Below are 12,493 nucleotides of genomic sequence, written 5' to 3' on the forward strand. Positions count from 1 at the left end.
ATTTTGCCCTGTTTCAGCGCGCTCAGCAGATTGGCACCGTTGTCGCACACCACTTTACCAACTGTCAAATTGAGCCACTGATCGGCCTGTGACCGCAGAGCTGAAAGCAGTGCAGAATCGGTGTGGCTCTTGGCTTCCAGGCACAACAGATGCAGCACAGCATGGCAACGTCTCACCTGGCACCTCAAATAGGTTCTGGGGATCTTGGGAGGCGCAGCGGAAGAGATGGTAGCAGAGGAAAAGGAGGAGTCAGCCGAGGAGGAGAGGGAGGATGGAGTAGGAGAAGGAGAATAAGAGGCAGGCCTGCATGCAATCTGTGGCGGTAACACCAAATCTACACGGGTGCCACGGGTTGCATGCTTGACGGCCATCAAAAGGTTCACCCAGTGGGCAGTAAAAGTTATGTACCTTCCCTGCCCGTGTTTGCTCGACCACGTGTCTGTGGTCAGATGTATCTTGGCACCGACACTGTGTGCCAGAGACACATTCACTTGTCGCTGAACGTGGCCATACAGCTCTGGGATGCCCTTCTGGGAGAAATATTTCCTTCCGGGGACCTTTCATTGCGGTGTTCCAATGGCCACAAGTTTTCTAAAGGCCTCAGAGTCTACCAGTTTATTTGGCAGTAGTTGGCGGGCTAGCAGTTCTGACAAGCCAGCGGTCACCCGTTGGGCAAGAGGGTTATCCGGCATCATCAACTTTTTTCGCTCGAACATTTGGGGCAAGGAAGCCTGCCTTTTGCCAGATGAACGCGACGACGGCACGGTGGAAGGTGGAGGATAACTGGGAGGAGAAGAAGAAGAGGCAGGACATGGAACGCCGGGAGTGTGGCTTTGTGGGTTCTGACGGTGTTGCTCTCACTGGGCTCGGTGATGGGAGGCCAGGTGCCTTCTTAAGGTGGTCATCCCTAGGTGAGTGTTGGGCTTACTGCGACATATGCGTTTACAGCACAGGCTGCAGATGGCAACACTATTGTCAGCAGCAGACACATAAAAAAAAGCCTGCACTGCGGAGCCATGTGCCGGCATCCTGGGAGCGTTCCAGATACATTTGCAGTCTGCTTTTTGCCTCCTGTGCACTGTAAGTTCTGCCTGCTTCTCCTCCTTCTCCTCCCTATCTGCTGCTCCTTCTCTCCCTCTGAACTCCTCTATCTCTATCTCTCTTGTGGGCACCAAAGTGACGTCCATCGACACGTCATCATCTGATTCGTTACCTTCACCACCACTGACATTAGAGATCTCGGAGTAGGCAGCAACAGCGAGGACCTCTGTCCTTGGGCTGATCTGGGTACTGTCGTCAGACTGCTGGGTGGCGACCGTTGACACCTTCTTTTTCCTGATTCGATGCCAAGAATGGCTGAGCATTGGTAAGGTCTTATAATGTATGGGAAAATAATTCCTCTGACTCGAGCGGAGGGGATATGGTGGTGGTGGTGGTGGTGTCTTTGGGGGTGGACACAACAGATAGTGAAGAGGGTGCAGATAGAGAGGATAAGGAGGGTGCAGAAGCGGAAGGCTGAGTGAGCCACTCAACCAAGTCTGTTGCGTCCTTTGACGTAATCGCACGCACCTTCTGCAACTTTCCAGTTAGTCTCCTGCCTGGTGCACATGCCCGACCCCTACCACCTCTGCGGTATGGCCTCCCTCTTCCTCTGCCTGTCATTTTCAAAATGACCCTGTTACATAGAAGAGCCGTATTTGTGGAAGAAGGTATATCACACCCCTGACTCAATCAGTTTTTTTGGGGGGCAACTGGTAAATCACACCAGTAGAAATAATTTCTTCAAATTGCGTTTGTCACTCTGTGTAGATGCGGTGACGCAGCAGAACCGCAGACAACTGCTGCACAATACAATTGCACTATAATATACTTTCTATGTTTGAAAGTATATTATAAGTATATTACACCCCTCAGTAAGTCACACCTATCGATGGCAGACCTATACCAGTCCTTAAAATGACTTTTGTGGCCCTATTAGCTAGCGTTTGGTGTCCCTAACAGCCTGTCCCTGCTCCACACAGCAACCTCTTCCTACACTGGCAAAACACTGAATGTAAAATGGCGCCCAGATCAGGTTCATTTATAAGGTAGGGGGTATGTCCATGTGCTGAAACGTCTCAATTGGCTGTCCTGTACCACCTGATGGATGTGTCATGGGTCAAAGTTCTTCACAATGTAAAAGAATATGGCGGGCGCAAATATCGCCATATGTTCGGTGAATCGCGAATGAGCAAAGTTCGCAGCGAACCGACCGGCGGGTGAACCGCAAGGCCATCTCTATCTCTAACCCATCGGTGCAACCATCTTCATCACTTTTGTTGAAACCTTACCTGGCCTTGGCTAATAAACAGGGCTTGGCATTCAAATCCTCCACTTACCCGGCACAGTAATCTCACACCTCCACCATACTGTAAGTAATCGTTTCATGCACGGTACAGTTCTTTTGAAGAATGTGCTGTGCTGCTCAAGCGCCAAAACAGGTTCCACTTGAGACCGAACACGAGTTCTGGAAATGCTTTTTTACAGTACAAATTAATTTAGGAAGTTATTGCGCAAAGTCTCACAAAACTTTGCAAAGCAATAACTTTGGCTCATCGGAGCCAATACATTCTAATACCGTAAGGAGCTCCTGCTCCGTACAGTATAAGAACGAAGTCCATTCGCTCATCCCTAGTGATGACATCATCACGCACCGCGCAATATTTTGTCCTGGATCTTAAATCAAGATGGCTGCATCGGACTCTTCACGATCAAGTGGATAAGGTGAGTATTTTTATTTTTTTAACAGATTAACCTCTGACAGCCCTCAATGGTCATCTCAGATGCTGCGATCAGCAATGAACAGCATGGGCACGTGCTTCACACGGTCGTGTGAACAAGCCCTAAGAAACTGATAACTTTTTGAACTTTTTTGATTTTACTATGGCAGTAATAAAGTAAATGTACCCACACTTGGTGTAATCGGACAGCATGCTGGCATTAATAATGTTAAAGGGATTCTGTCACCAGGTTTGGGGCTATAGAGATACGGACATGCACGGATAGATCGCCGCTAGCATGTCTGCAATATATGTGTCCTATATAGGGCTGTGTGGTTTTAATTTCTTTAAAAAAGGATTTTATAGATATGTAAATGAGTGTTGAATGTGTCCAAGGGGCTGCACTAACCTTCCTTTGTGCCCAGCCGTGCCCAGCCACGCCCGCCTGTGAAGGAGCCCAGCACCGCCTATGTCTCCTCCTTTCATCAACAATAGATAGCCGTAATCTCGCGATGCGCGAGCTCACGCATGCGCAGTTCTTTCCCTGAAGCTGATGCCAGCACAGGGAAGGAACACTATACAGGCACTGCGCATGCGCGAGATTACGGCTATCTATCGCTGATGAAAGGAGGAGACATAGTCGGTGCTGGGCTCCTTCACAGGCGGGCGTGGCTGGGCACGGCTATGCACAAGGAAGGTTAGGTCAAAGGAGAATAGGGAGGTGACTAAGAAAAAGCGAACACTATAGATGAGGACATTATTTTTAAATGTGTTTCAGGGCAGATTCGAACAATTTGATTAGGACTCAGCACATTCTAATTAATTCTACCTGACTTTAAAGTGCATATGCAGCACGCCAGACCTGCAGGGTATTGCGATTGTGAGGTCACGGGCAATCAAGGGTTACTCACTGTTCATAGGAGAACCCTGGGCAGGCATGCGACAGTGAAGGAGAGGCTGACACAAAGTTCCTCTGGGGCACACTCTGTATATAGGGACCAGGCCTGATGGTGAATGAGGTGCCCTGGATGTTGCAGGTGTTTTGAGTGCCTGGGGCAAGGTCCCTTTAAGAATCGTGACGCCAGTGCCTGTAACGGTGGCACACCGGTTTTCCAGTAGCAATAAGTGAGGTACACAGGTGGTATAGTGAACCAAATGTTGCTTTACTTTAAACAGTCCAACTTTGTACATACAGATGGTGATGCAGTTCCTTATATCAATGTTCCACAAGCAGGCTTACATTCAATAATGGCAGGTAATAATCTTGCAAGATACTTGGAGGGTATACAATTAATGCTTCACAGTCCAGGCTGCACTATCTCCACAGCTATTCTGGCTGGCTGTATCCCAAGGCCCGGATGCCTAAATGCTGGCTTTAATCCTTGGTAAATAAATCTTCCTCCCGTATTGACCCTTGCTTCTATTTTAAAGTACTTCTGCCCATCAGGTTACTTATCTGAGCTGGTTGTGCTGGCACTGCTTGGATTGAGGGTACTGCAGTTTTCTCCCAGGAGGCACATCTCTTCTACTGGGGTGACTTCTTCTTGTGCTATCATCTCAATACTACTTCAGGCAGGCTATGGTCCTTCACTAGCCTCCTGGTGGCAACTAGAAGCCTGGACTATCTAGCTGCATGTCAGGAGGAGGCCCTCAGCATATCTCTGGCTAAGATGCCCTCTCACTTCTGTGTCCACAGACTCCTGACTACAGACTAACTCCTCCCTGTCTGGGCCTGAACATTTATACTAGGGGCTCCCTATCTCCCTCTAGTGTCTAGGATGCCTAACTACACCCTAATAGGCCTGCTATGCATGTCACAGGGGAACAATACATGTAAAAACACATAGAAAATACATTAAAGTACATGGTTAAATGTAATATTACTGTCCCTTAGGAGTAGGAGTAACACGTGACCCAATTGACCCTTGTGTAGTGCCCACCCCTACCTAGTGGGACACTACACATAGATTGCCCTGAATAGTCATGTATGACACCCTGAGGTCTCCTGGATTGTATTCAAGCCATTTCAGGCTCAGTAATGCCAAGATAGCATTAGTAATATCCAAGTGACAGGGGTAAACAGACGATAGCCGGTGCCCTGCTGGCAGGCAGTGCTGCTGACATTTCTGCCTCATCTCTATGGTAACGGGCCTACCTGGCTGGCAGGTGCACTCTTCTTGTTGCTGTGTCTCGGCCCAACTGTATTATGCCGTCAGGCGCGTTCCATTGCGGGCTGCCCTGCCGGCATACTTTGTCTGGGTACTTGCCGACCAATCAGGGGGGATGTCTTTAACAGTCATAACATCTCAGGTCACGTGGGAGGACGTTCCAGGTGACCTGGGGAGCGCTCTATTCAAGCAGGCAACTGCTGGCCACAATTGCCTGTAATTAAGGTGTTTTTTCATATACCCTGCCATTAAGTTTTGACCTCTGGATTTCTGGACCTCAACATTTTCTGAATACTTCCCATTTTGCCTGACGATTTGGACTTGACAGGACTTCACGGTTTCTGATTTGGCTTTAGATTCGCCTGGTATTGGCTTTGGCTTGTATGACTATATTCTGTTTAGTTCTGTTCCGGTTCTGACCCATCCAGTCGGTTATCTGCTCAGCATATCTGTCACTACATTTATTTTTTGTAGGGATGAGAGAATCGACCTTGGGATCAGAGATCCGAAGATGATTCGCTCAAAACTTTGTTTTAACGCTGTACAGAGACCTGTATGGGCTTGGGCGAGTTGAAATTAGTTATCACCAAAGTCTTCGGCATTCAATTTTTAAACTTTAAAACTATTTTTAAACAGGAATTCAAAGTCGGCTTTGGTACAGGCTGGTATCTCGGTACTGAAACTGATTCGGAAAAATGTTTTAAAATGGTTTTAAAGTTGAAAAATCAAATCCCGAAGTTATTCACCAAAGTCTTGCGAGACTTCATTGATAACTAACTTCCCTCTCTGGAGCCTATACATTTGGATGATGTACAGAGACGAATCTCCGTACAGCGTTCAAATGAAGTTTCGAGCCAATCAACTCTGGTCTTGGATCCGAAGGTCGATTCGCTCAACACAAATAATTTTGTCCCAGCATTTTTTCCTGTAGGGAATATTTGTATATTCTTTGGTGTGATCACTTTTTGTAACCACATACCTTTAATTTGTATCTGGTTTGTTTGCCCACAAACCAGCAATGGAATACATTGTGAGGACTCCTGTTCCTTCCGACATAATAGAGAGGACTCCAGGAGAGGTCCTCTCTATGCTTTCCACAGCCGGTTTGGGGGCACATATGTAGCTTGGGAATGGGACTGAGTAGTGTAATACATGTTACTGATTTGGAATCAGCAGCAGGTGTACCATGCACTGTATTTTTTGCGGATCCGTGTTTGGCAGACTGCAAACTACATACGGTACGCTACATAGTGTACCATGGAACAATCTTAATGCCTCATGTTATTTATGTAAAGTGATATGTTACATGTGCAAAGTGTGTATTAGGGCTCATGCACACGAACCTAAGTACTTTGTGGTCCGCAAAACACGGATCCACAAAAAAATACGGATGATGCCCCTAATAGCACAGTCCTATCCTTCTCCATAATGTGGACAATAATAGGACATGTACTATTTGTTTGCGGAACTGACATACAGAATTACGGAAATGAAATGCACTGAGTAACTTCCGTTTTTTTTTTTTTTGCGGACCCATTGAAATTAATGGTTCCGCGTACGGACTGCAAAAAAAAAAAAAGAGAACGTACATGGAAAAAAAATATGTCCGTGTGCATGAACCCTTATACTGCAGGGAAATACAAGATGGTGTACCACAAGAGAAGGCACTGCATTAGATATAGTAAAACATTCTATGCTCACAGGCCCTGGACATGACTAGCTAATTGTGGGAAATACCGCCTGTAGCACCATATTACCACTCTGGGGCAGGATGTGATGGACATTGTAGTGGAGTCGCATTGGTAATAGTAACAAACGCACTATTTATTTTGTATACACCGGGATAAACGTCTTATACAACAATCATACCATTAAAGCCTCATGCACATGACCGCGCCATGTTTTGCAGTCCACAAATTGCGGATCCGCAAAACACGGATGCCGGCCGCGTGCGTTCCACCATTTGCAGAACAGATCGGGCCGCCCATAATAGAAATGCCTATTATTGTCCGCAAAACGGGCAAGAGTACGACATGTTCTATTTTTTTTTGCGGGGCCACGGAATGGAACAACAGAGAAGTGAATGGGACCGCAACTGAAAAAAATATCTAGCTGGGATGCGGACCCAAACAACGTACGTGTGCATGAGCTTCAAGGCTGAGTTCACACTTCAGTTATTTGGTCAGTTATTTCCATCAGTGATTGTAAGTAGAATTGAGCGGACACCTGGATGTTCAGGTTCGACGGATTCAGCCGAACTTTACCCGAACTTTACCCGAACTTGACCCCGAACCCGAACCCCATTGAAGACAATGGGGACCCGAACTTTGGAGAACTAAAATGGCTCTAAAAAAGTAATGGAAAGGGCTAGATGACTGCAAATGGCAGCAAAATGTGGTTAAGAGCATGGCAAGTGCTCTGCAAACAAATGTGGATAGGGAAATGAATAGAATACGTAAAAAATAATAATAATAATCTTGTTCTAGGAGGAGGTCTATATGGAGTAGAAGGTTGAGGAGGCCCTGGACGTAGCGGTGTAGGTGGAAGCGGTGGTGGTGGAGGAGGAGGAGGTAGCCAACACTAGTTTTTGTTTTTTTATTTTATTTTATTTTTTATTTAAATTTGGGGATATCCCAAAACATTGGGAAATATAAAAAATAAAACAAAGAGAAAGTGCGCTGGAGTACAACAATGGCTGGGTGAGGCCGGTATACATGTCTATTCTGCACAAGGTACGGACAAGTCCTGTGTGATCAATGACTGGTTCATTTTAATAAACGTGAGCTTGTCCACATTGGTTGTGGACAGGCGGCTGCGCTTGTCTGTGATAACGGCCCCTGCCATGCTAAACAAACGTTCAGACAATACACTGGCTGCAGGGCAGGCCAGCACCTCCAAGGCATAAAGGGCAAGCTCAGGCCATGTGCCCAATTTGGAGACCCAGAAGTTGAAGGGGCAGACCCATCAGTCAGTACGTGTAGGCGTGCGCTCACATACTGCTCAACCATGTCGCACGTCCCCGTGACGGCCTTGATCCAATTGGAAATCTTCCCTATCAACTTTCGATGTTCTTTTATGCACCTATCATGGTGATCACAGGTAATCAGGGTTCCATGTCAGAGAGGGAGTCTGAGAAAGGTATACAACATCCAAATAAGGTCAATGGATGAAATTAAATGTGATCGAGCGGAAATGTGGGTCAAATTATTGAAGCCGAAGCGTCCAAGTAAAGGAGGGGGCGCAGGGCAATTACCCACTCCCGACTCGGGGAGGTAGTGACGATAAATAACAATACAGGACTCTTAAGATGCCCTGTTATTGGAATGATTAATAAAAAATTACAGGGAATGTCACTGGGGTATTTTTGATTTGGAAACGTTATACAGGAGAGGCCCTGCTGCCGCTTTGTTGACTCTAGATAACTTCTGCCTAATCACAATGCCCGGTAACGTAAACGGATATCTTCTCTATTAACTTTCGATGTTCTTTTCTACGAGGTAGCGTGAGAAAGGGATACCACATCCAAGGGAGGTCAATGGCTGAAATGTGATCGAGCGGAAATGGGGGACAAGTTATTAAAGCGGAAGGATCGAAAGAAAGGAGGGGCGCGCGTCAATTAGATTCAAATTTTAGAAATGTAAGTCCCTGTCACCTATGCAGAGCAGGGGTTTTTCAACTGCAAAAATGGGTTAATGTCACCCACCAATGGAACAGACGATTTTTAAAAATTTCGGTCCCTGTCAATTATCCAGAGCATGGGGTTTATTCACAGCAAAAATGGTAAAATGTCACCCAAGAACGTAACAGATGCTTTTGCAACCTGCTCCCTCTTTTGCTGTGCTGGTGCCTCTCTGCGACCACCACCTCTTCCTCCGAACTAGACAGGTCACTCGCATGACCTTGATTCCATGTGGTTTCTAGTACCTCATCATCCTCCACATCATCTTCCACCCACTCTTTACCCCTGCCCTCCTTGTCGGACTGCAGAAACAGTTGGCACCTGTGTTTTTTCATCATCAGAGACGTGCTGCGGTGGTCTTCCCATGTACTCATCCTGAAACATAAGTGGTTGGGCATCGGTGCACTCAATCTCTTCCACTTCTGGGGGAGGGCTATGTGGATGGCCCTTGGAAACCCTGCTAGCAGAGTCATCAAAAAGCAGAAGAGACTGCTGCGTGACTTGGGGCTCAGACTGCTTGGCTGATTTGCAAGGGGGTGAGGTGAAGGACTGATGGACATGGGCTGCAGGTGCCAACTGTGGTCTTTCAGCAGGAGACTGGGTGGGAGACAATGTGAAGGAACTGGAGGCACTGTCAGCCACCCAATCTACTATCGCCTGTACTTGTTCTGGCCTCATCATTCGTAGAGCCGCATTCAACCCTACTAAATAACGCTGAAGGTTTTGTCGCCTACTCGCACCTGAGGAAGGTGTTTCACTTGTGCGTGTAGCTGGCACAGATCGACCACGTCCTCTGCCTGCAACAGGAGCTCCACCAGCAGCACTACGACCGCGGCCACGTCCCTTATTTGACGCTTTCCTCATTCTTTGCGTTCACCCACCAAACTAACAGATGGTTTATGTCAGGCGACAATGTAACCGCCAATAGTCAACAATTAAGTTCACTGACAGTAAGGCTGTGCCGGTGTCATAAAGAGGAAACTTTTTTGGATTTCACACAGCAGTGTGACAGGCGAATTTCATGCAATTACTTCACGGTCACAAAAAATGTGAATTTGTCAACCAACAATGTAACAGCAGTATTGACTGGTTGTATTGGACTGTCACAAATGCAGCAAAGGCCGCAAATCTAGTGTCTTGCACAAAATGGGTGTTTTTTTTAAACCAGAATATAACAGCAGTATCTAAAGGGGTATTCTCATCCCAATGATCACTGTTTAATCTGCTAATGATATAACAGTGATCATTTTTGTAAATATAATGTATTAGCCAATTCCCTCCCTTTTTGATAAAATCCTTGCCCTCCTACCTCTGTGTTGTCATTGTGTCTCCCCTAGTTACGGCCACCTCTCGCCTGCCGAATGCAGGAGCCGCGCATGCGCAGAGTAACCACATCGATCCAGTGGCTGGCCTCTCCTTTTTTTCATGAACGCGCACGGCCGGCTGTTCATTTCCTTGTGCTGCTTCTGAAACAGTGCCGCGCATGCTCTGTTTGCAGTGCAGACTTGGGAGAGAGCGAGGAGGTGCTGGAGTGGTGACCGATTACACTCTGCTGTGCCGTGTAGTGACAGAATGTGCTCAGCGTCCTCCAGCTCTCACTGAGCAGACCTCGCTATGTGCTCTGTCCCCTTGTCACTGGCACCTTGAACTAAAAGTCACATAACAGCTGGTCCCACTCCTTCTCTGATAAGGTGCCCCCTGCTTTGCGCTTCTTGACATTAGCAGGAGTTCCTGACATTAGCATGGGCCGATGTCCAACTGCCCCACACAAGCTGCTAGTTGTATGAAATAGTAATGTGGCCCCAAGAGAAGTCAACGGGGCCACACTGCACCTCCACATGCCTCTGCTTTCATTGTGACATGTTCTAGGGGAGAATACTGCTGGATAGAAGTGTCCTATATTTGCACTATATGGCGGCACTTTTGTATCATAGTGCCATATAATGGCACCATATGGCAGCACACAGAGAACAGAACTGCAATATGGCTCCAATAGAAGTCTATGGGGCTATACACTACCTCTGCATGCCTCTAATTGCATTATGGACTGTTCTAGGAGAGAATACTTCTGAATTATGGTGCTATATAAAACCATATGGCGGCACAAAGAGTGTACTTGAGTCTTTACAAAGCAAGAATTTCCCATCCCCCATTCTACTTTCTCTACACGGATAAATGCCCCGCCATCTCTCTGTTATAAATGCCAAATGCCCCCCCAAATGTTATAAATGCCCCGCCATCTCTGTTATAAATGCCAAATGCCCCGCCATCTCTCTGTTATGTTCCAATAGAAGTCTATGGGGCTATACACTACCTCTGCATGCCTCTAATTGCATTATGGACTGTTCTAGGAGAGAATACTTCTGAATTATGGTGCTATATAAAACCATATGGCGGCACAAAGAGTGTACTTGAGACTTTACAAAGCAAGAATTTCCCATTCCCCCCTTCTGCTTTCTCTACACGGATAAATGCCCCACCATCTCTCCGTTAGGGCTCATCTACATGAATGTGTCGGCCGTTTCATGCATTGGGGACTGCAATTTGCGGTACCCTATGCACGGGCAACATCCGTGCAGCTGCCGCAGACGGATCCCAGACCCATTCGCTTGAATGGGTCCGTGTTCCATCCGTTCCGCAAAAAAGTAGTGAAAGCACTACTTTTTTGCAATGCATAGGCACGACCAGAAACACCATGGAAGCACTCTGAGGAGCTTCCGTGGGGTTTCTCTCAGTGCACCGCATCTCCTGGATCGCGGACCCATTGAAGTGAATGGGTCCGTGATGCGAGGGCGCACAGACGACAGATGTAGCTGAGATCTATATAAAGAGGTTCAGGGAAGATAGGTGTAGCAGAGCTGTATATGAAGTAATTCAAACACAGTACTGGTAGTGGAGAGAAAGACAGATGTAGCAGAGCTGTATGTGAAGCAGTTCAGCCACAGTGCTAGCGGGGGAGGAAAAGACAGATGTAGCAGAGCTGTATATAAAGCGATTCAGAGAAGACTGGTGTAGCAGAGCTGTATAGGAGGTGGTTCAGGCACAGTGGTGGTGGGAGAGAGAAATAGACAGATGTAGCAGAGCTGTATATGAAGTGATTCCAACAAAATGCTGATATTGGTGAATAATACAGATGTAGCAGAGCTGTAAGAGAAGAGATTCAGGGAAGACAGAGCAGAGCTGTATATGCATATTACAGATAAAAGGTCTAAGGTTTATACATAGCTGTAGTAGAGCTGTATTGGATAAAAATCTGCGTCAGTGGGGGATGGTCATGTTTTATGGACGTCAAAAGCACAGATCATACGGCTACTGGCTAACAAGCTTTTGAACTAATGTATAGTAGTGAACTACTGTTTAGCTGCACAGAATGGGTTTGTAAAAGATAAGACAGGTTCTATGTGTAAAACTGTATTAGAGTCCATTTGCACGTCCGTAAGTGTTTTGTGGATCCGCAAATTGCGGATCCGCAAATCACGGACACCTGCAATGTGCGATCCGCAATTTGCGGACCGCACATCACAGACACTAAAATAGAAAATGCCTTTTCTGGACCGCAATTGCGGACAAGAATAGGACAAGTTCTATTTTTTTCAGGAACGGAATTGTGGATCCCGAAAAAACAGATCCTGAAAAAACAGATGCGGATCCTGGAAATGCGGATTCGCATCCGTTCCAGCCCCATTGAAAGTGAATGGGTCCGCAAATTGCGGAACGAATGCGGACCCAAATTACGGATGTGTGAATGGACCCTTAGACTGCAGGACAGAATATGTTCCTGTACACTGAGCTCACTTCACATGGCTCTCAGATGATTCCCCAGCAGGGGGGAGGGGCCTCAGACACTGCAGGCTGCCAGACTGATGAGTCATACTATTCACATGAAC

This window comes from Bufo bufo, chromosome 8, assembly GCF_905171765.1.
Source record: "Bufo bufo chromosome 8, aBufBuf1.1, whole genome shotgun sequence".
NCBI lineage: Eukaryota > Metazoa > Chordata > Amphibia > Anura > Bufonidae > Bufo > Bufo bufo.